This window comes from Carcharodon carcharias, chromosome 5 (genome assembly GCF_017639515.1).
Source record: "Carcharodon carcharias isolate sCarCar2 chromosome 5, sCarCar2.pri, whole genome shotgun sequence".
In the NCBI taxonomy this organism is placed as follows: Eukaryota; Metazoa; Chordata; class Chondrichthyes; order Lamniformes; family Lamnidae; genus Carcharodon; species Carcharodon carcharias.
Window position 1 is genome coordinate 200,485,583 of NC_054471.1, and position 7,625 is coordinate 200,493,207.

Genomic DNA, 7,625 nt, shown 5'->3' on the forward strand with positions numbered 1-7,625 from the left:
TGTGCCTTGCAATCTGAGGAGTGCAGCGGACATCCCTTCCCAATGTTCCTGAGCTTACCTTTGCAGCTCCAGCAACTATGACATGACCAACTCCAGAGGCTCATCATCTGACCTGGACTCGGTAGATTTATGGTCTCCAGCATCTTCTGATTAAGGGAATACTGGGAAGTCCCTGCCACCGCCTGCAGTGGATCAGACAGTGAGATGTGCTCACCAGAAAGTGACCCCAAGGTTACTCCAGAGCTAGGTCCCAGCGAGGCGTGTGTCTCTGCACTGGTGGAGGGTGTGATTTGTGATGGGTCTTCAGTGAGTGCGTCATCAAATTCTTCCTCTGAGGTTTCTTCGGGGCTTGAGTCGAGGACCTTGGCTGCTTCCCAGATTGTCGCTGCCCAGCTGGATGATTCTCTTTTCAATGTCCCTAATGACCTTGATTTCAGGCCTTCCTCCACCGGTCTGTGACCTCTCCCTTCTGTTGTGTGCCAGCTTGTCCTGCATGAATATAGATGGAGAGAGTGTGAGCAGGATGCCTATCAGGCCAGATAACAAGGATAACAAAAACAGAATTACCTGGAAAAACTCAGCAGGTCTGGCAGCATCGGCGGAGAAGAAAAGAGTTGACGTTTCGAATCCTCATGACCCTTCGACAGAACTTGAGTGAGTCCAAGAAAGATTTGAAATAACAAGGATGTCTGGCATGTGTGTGGGTGGTGAGTGGTGCCGTGGATTGGCTGATGACACAATCCGCAGGGCAAATGAAGGTTTGTGTGAGTGTGTGAATTGTGATGTCCTTTGAACCGGCAGTGAGTGAGGGCCCTGTGGATGTGTGATGGGTTTGTGAGTGTGTGAGTTGAAAGTGATGAGAAGAGTGATTTACCATGGAGGAATGGAGGAGATCATTCTTCCTCTTTCCCACACTGTGTAGCTGTCCTCTGCAAGTCATTGGCACTCACCACTGCTGCCACCGCCTCCCATGCATGGTGACCTTGCTTGCTGGCCTTTGCCCAGGACATCGCGGTAGGTTGCTACAGCATCCAGTAAGCGCTTGAGGGAGATTTCGCTAAATCTGGGGGCAGCATGTTTCCTCCCTTTGGCAGCCATGAGTTCCCAGTAGCTTTCTATCCATTGAAGAGTGCTCACTCTGTGCAGGGGCAGCCTTTAATATGGCACCAGGTTTACTGAATGCCTGACATGACAGTTGTGGGGGGGGTGGGGGGGGTGCGAATCAAAAGTTGCCCTGCCAGCGAGCCAGTGTGTTCCCCATGAATGCATAATTAATTAGGTGGGAATGGGACATTACACTGTGAAAAGCCACTGTTGTGGCTGGCAGGTAAAACGTCCTATTTCCTGCCGGAAACTATACTTGGTACAAATCTGGGAAGGTTCCACCCTATAAGTGAAGCAATTACAAGATCTTAACAGGGCTGGAATAGATGAATAAAAGAGGGCATGTGAAAAAGAGCCTTTCCAATACTAACTTTCATGGAAAGGCAGGAAGCCATCAAACATTTCCAAGTGATCTACAAAGCACCATTGCAATTGGCAAGCAAGTTAAAATGAATAATGAGAGTTTGTTCTGATCTTCTCCAAATACAACTCTTTCATTGTTGATGTGATGCAAGATGAAAAAATGCGTTGCAGGGAGATCATTCGGCAACAAAACTGCACTCTCACACCTAGCATGATGCATTATTAACAGTCCTTTGCATACTTATCTGCCAATGATCAATGAAAATTGCTTCTGCAAGCTTTAGGTCAGCAGGGAACCAGTTTCAGTGCAGCCAAAATCACCACTGTCCTCAGTTCTTATATGCTTCTGGCTTTTGGAGACTAGCAGCGCAGCATCAGTTTATAGTGTCCACATATGTATCAAATGGGTAAATGATGGCAGTACTCATCTCTTTTCCCATTCAAGAGGAACAGAAGTATACAACAGTTAGCCAGCTTCATTGCACTGTGGTTATTAATGACAGCCATGTGGCAACTCAATTCTTGCTCCTCTTTTTTAGTCGACACTTGCTCTTCACTGTGCACTTTGACCTCCTCAGACTCATGAACACTGTTCTTCTAAACTTCACTAAAAAAGAGAACTAAGGGGCAGAATCTTTCCCTCATCAGGCGGGCGTGTAGCTGACTGCCATCCGTGACTGGGCCCTGACATGGATTTCACGCTGGCTGGCCAATTAACGTCTGCGTTGCAGGGCTGGGGGTGGGGGGGGGGGTGGAAGTGTGCACATGCACGGGGTTGTCTGCATTAAAAGCTCCCAGAGGCACAGAGCTGCCTCAGGGAGCTGAAGAATTTTGAAAATAAAAAAATAAAGAAATTAAAAATGTTAAAAACACGAGCAGAGACGTTAAAAATTGGTTTGAAAAGTTTTAATATTTTTTTAAATCCCTGAACGAAACCTCATTCCGCTCGTGGATGAGGTTTCACAGAAAATCCAAAGGCTGCTTGGCCTGGCTGCCAGCTGTAAGGTTGGATGGGCAGCAAAATTTCATTTAATTAGAACTTTAATGGTCTTAATTGGCCTGTTCATTGTTGGCAGGTGCGATGCCGACTCCTGCTTGCGCCCGCCGAGCGAAATATCACACGAGTGCGCGATGATGTCGGGACACTCGCCCGATGTCATGCCGCGTTATTTTACGCTCGTTCAGGTCGGGCACGCACCCGCCCGACGAGTGCAATATTCTGCCCATGACATTGTCTGGTCCTGTCATGTCCTGGAGCAAGCTATTCTTCCAGCCATTTACTTTTTGTGTACAATTAAATGAATTTTTTTTTCTACATGAGACTGCAAGTTAGTTTGCTGCTACACTCAGTTGTAGCAAACCGCTACAAAGCCAATAAAAAGGAATGAAACTGGACAGACTACCCGGCATTGACACAGGCACCGGAAACGATAACGGTACACTCAGCCCTGTTGACCCTGCAAAGTTCTCCTTCCTAACATCTGGGGCTACTGTCAAAATTGGGAGAGCTGTCTCACAGATTTGTCAAGCAACAGCTTGACATGGTTATCTTCACGGGATCATATTTTACAGATAATGTCCCACTGGCAGGACAAACCCAGCAAAGGAGGCGGCACAGTGGAATACAGTCGGGAGGGAGTTCTCAACATCGTCTCAATGAAGTCTCATGGCGTCAGGTCGAACATGGGCAAGGAAACCTCCTGCTGATTACCATGTACCATCCTCCCTCAGCTGATGAATCAGTGCTCCTCCATGTTGAACATCACTTGAAAGAAACACAGGGTGGCAAAGGCACAGAATGTACTCTGGGTGGGGGACTTCAATGTCCATCACCAAGAGTGGCTCAGTAACACCACAACTGACCGAGCTGGCCGAGTCCTAAATGACATAGCTGTTAGACTGGGTCTGCGGCAAGTGATGAGGGAACCAACAAGAGGGAAAAACATACTTGACCTCATCCTCACCAACCTGCCTGCTGCAGATGCATCTGTCCATGACAGTATCGGTAGGAGTGACCACCACACAGTATTTGTGGAGATGAAGTCCCGCCTTCACATTGAGGATACCCTGCATCATGTTGTGTGGCACTGCCACCGTGCTAAATGGGATAGATTTCGTACAGATCTAGCAACTCAAGACTGGGCATCCATGAGGCGCTGTGGGCCATCAGCAGCAGCAGAACTGTACTCAAACACAATCTGTAACCTCATGGCCCGGCATATCCCCCAGCCTATCATTACCATCAAACCAGGGGATCAACCCTGGTTCAATGAAGATTGCAGGAGGCCATGCCAGGAATAGCACCAGGCATACCTAAAAATGAGGTGTCAAGCTGGTGAAGCTATAACACAGGGCTACTTTCATGCCAAAAAGCATCAGCAGCAAGTGATGGACAGAGCTAAGTGATCCCACACCCCAACGGATCAGATCTAAGCTCTGCAGTCCTGCCACATCCAGTCATGAATAGTGGTGGACAATTAAACAACTCACTGGAGGAGGAGGCTCCACAAATATCCCCATCCTCAATGACGGAGGAACTCAGCACATCAGTGCAAAAGATAAGGCTGAAGCGTTTGCTACAATCTTCAGCCATAAGCGCTGAGTGGATGATACAACTCAGCATCCTCTGGAGGTCCTCACCATTACAGATGCCAGTCTTCAGCCAATTCGATTCACTCCACGTGATATCAAGTAACGGCTGAAGGCACTGGATACTGCAAAGGCTATGGGCCCTGACAATATTCCTGCAATAGTACTGAAGAGTTATGCTCCAGAACTTGCTGCACCCCTAGCAAAGCCTTTCCAGTACAGTTACAACACTGGCATCTACCCGGCCATGTGGAAAATTGTCCAGGTATGTCCTGTACACAAAAAGCAGGACAAACCCAATCTGGCTAATTACCACCCCATCAGTGCACTCTTGATCATTAGTAAAGTAATAGAAGGGGTCATCAACAGTGCTATCAAACGGCACTTGCTCAGCAATAACCTGCTCACTGATGCCCAGTTTGGATTCTGCCAGGGCCACTTAGCTCCTGACCTCATTACAGCCTTGGTTCAAACATGGACAAAAGTGCTGAACACCTCAGGTGAGGTGAGAGTGACTGCACTTGACATCAAGGCCACATTTGACTGAGTGTGGCATCAAGGAACCCTTGCAAAACTGGAGTCAATGGGAATCGGGGGGAAAACTCTCTGCAGGTTGGAGTCATACCTAGCACAATGGAAGATGGTTGTGGTTGTTGGAGGTCAGTCATCTCAGTTCTAGGAGCTCATTGCAGGCGTTCCTCAGACTAGTGTCCTCGGCCCAACCATCTTCAGCTGCTTCAACAATGACCTTCCTTCCATCATAAGGTCAGCAATGTGGATGTTTACTGATGATTGCACAACATTCAGTACCATTCGCGACTCCTCAGATACTGAAGCAGTCCATGTCCAAATGCAGCAAGACCCGGACAATATCCAGGCTTGGGCTGACAAGTGGCAATTAACATTCGCACCACACAAGTGACCATCTCCAACAAGAAAGAATCCAACCATCACCCTTGATGTTCAATGTCATTACCATCACTGAATCCCCCACTATCAACATCATGGGGGTTGCCACTGACCAGAAACTGAACTGGACTAGCCACATAAATACTGTGGCTACAAGAGCGGATTAGAGGCTAGGAATCGTGTGATGAGTAACTCATCTCCTGACTCCCCAAAGCCTGTCCACCATCTACAAGGCACAAGTCAAGAGTGTGATGGAATACTCTCCACTTGCCTGGACGAGTGCAGCTCCCACAACACTCAAGAAGCTTGACACCATCCAGAACAAAGCAACCCACTTGATTGGCGCCACATACGCAATTATTCACTCCCTCCACCACCGATGCACAATAGCAGCCATGTGTTCAATCTATAAAATGCATTGTAGGAATTCACCAAGGCTCCTTAGACAGAACCTTCCAAACCCACGACCACTACCACCCAGAAGGCAAGGGCAGCAGATAGATGGGACCACCTGAAAGTTCCCCTCCAAGTTACTCACCTTCCTGACTTGGAAATATATCACTGTTTCTTCACTGTCGCTGGGTCAAAATCCTGGAACTCCCTTCCTAACAGCACTGTGGGAGTACCTACACCACAGGGATTGCAGCGGTTCGAGAAGGCAGCTCACCACCACCTTCTCTAGGGCAACTAGGGATGGGTAATAAATGCTGGCCCAGCCAGTGAAGCCCACAACAAGTGAATGAATAAAATAAAGAAACACACTGTTGGAAACAACTGCATGGGCACCCAGAAGCCAGAGAAGATGGACTAATGTTCTCCTCCTGCCTTAAAGTTCTTCATGTTTCTTGCACATAACCAGAGAGATTTTAAATCCCTGGTATCTTGCTGTGACTTGAAACCTGACCCATTAATCTTGATCAGTAACTATTCCTCTAATAACACCTATTTTGTGACATTACAATTTACGTTTTGTCAGCAGAAGCACTACAATCCTATGGAGGTTCTCCTGTAATAATTATTGTCACTTGTTCATGCAGCTGCTTCAGTATGTGTGTTACTGCATTGAGCAATGCTAATGTGTGCTTGATGGCTCTGCTGCTGTGTAATGTATAGAGTGTAATTAAGTTCCATAAATTGCAGGATTATCTGTGGAAAGAAAAGTAGGACCTAGCATATCCAAATCCCATCCTAGTTTTCAGCCCTTCTAGTTTATGACAAAAGTGCCAAAAGGGTCAAAGGTTTTCAGCACTCAGTTGATTATGGCTTATTACAGTTTGATTGTGACTTCCACAAAGCTGCATGCTTCAGAATCATCCATATCTGACTGGCAGGAGGCTTGCTGTGAAATAGCAAAGGTGTTTGGGGATACAGGTTCACAGGCTATTAAAGGCAGCATCTCAAGTTAATATGACCTTAAAGCACCATGTGCCATATTGAGCTCCACACTAAAAGAAGTCTACTGAGCATTTAGAGAGGCTATGATGCAGATTCTCTATGAGGTTGCCTGGTGTGAGAAAATATAAATATGAAGAATTAGAGCTTAGTATCATTACAGCAATGCAGATTATGGGCAATATGATTTAAACATTTAAAATTATTAAAGAAAGCAACAGATTAGATAGGCAGTTTCGATCAGTGAAGGGATCTGAAACCAGAACCATAGATACAAGATTAAATTTAAGAAATTCAGACGAGAAAGCAAGAGAAATGTCTTTATGTTTGTGGAAGTCACTTCCTGGATTTGTGACTGGGGCAGAAATTACATTGTTATTCGAGATGAGATGGAATAGGGTGGATGAAGGGAAAGAGGATGAAGAGATGAAAAGGTGGAAGCAGAATGGATAAATATGATTAGCACTGCTGCTTTTGTGGAGGATAAACATTTAATGTGAACTGGTTGGGCCAGATAGCCGGTTTCTTTCTGTAATTTTTAAGCAATTCTATGGAGCTGATATTAACCTCCGTCATTTGAACAGTGTGGGTGTGGGGATTGTGCAAAGTAGAAATGGGAGTTTGCACCATGTTCTTGATATGTTCTCATCCACACCATTTTTATATACCTGTCTTCAGGTATGGGAAGGCTGCTTGTCCCAGCAGAGCAGACGCCTAATTTAATTGCCAGTGAAATTTTAATGTTGGGCCCTACTACAGCCTGTAAGGTCTCTGGCTGTTCTGCAAAAGCTGGGAGCATCCAGAATCTAGGCCCATTAAGTGTTTTTTCTTAAAATTACTGGTTCTGGTGTCACAAAGATACCTTGGGCCTCTCCTATGCAGGGCTTCGTCCACCCTATCCACCAAAATGGATTTGCCGAACTCCTCCACACTTGCCAACCTACCTCGTTGGGAATCATTTTTATGAGTCCCCACCAATTATGATGCCAACATGCTGGCAGCGATGTAACTCCTGCCAGCTTGAGAGCTGGGGCATGTATATTAGAATTGGGGGTTCAAATCCAACCCTCAATCCCCACGAGGGTTGTGTGGTTCATCAGCTGCAACACAATCACTGCTGCAGGTTAAAATCAGTCCTTGTACTTCTGATGTGATTGGCTGATAATGTTTATTGATTTTCAGGTGATAGAATATTTGCTTCAAACTAAGCTCAAAACAGCCTATTTAAATTCTCTTCTTTCTCACTTTTTCTTCATGTAACAAAAATC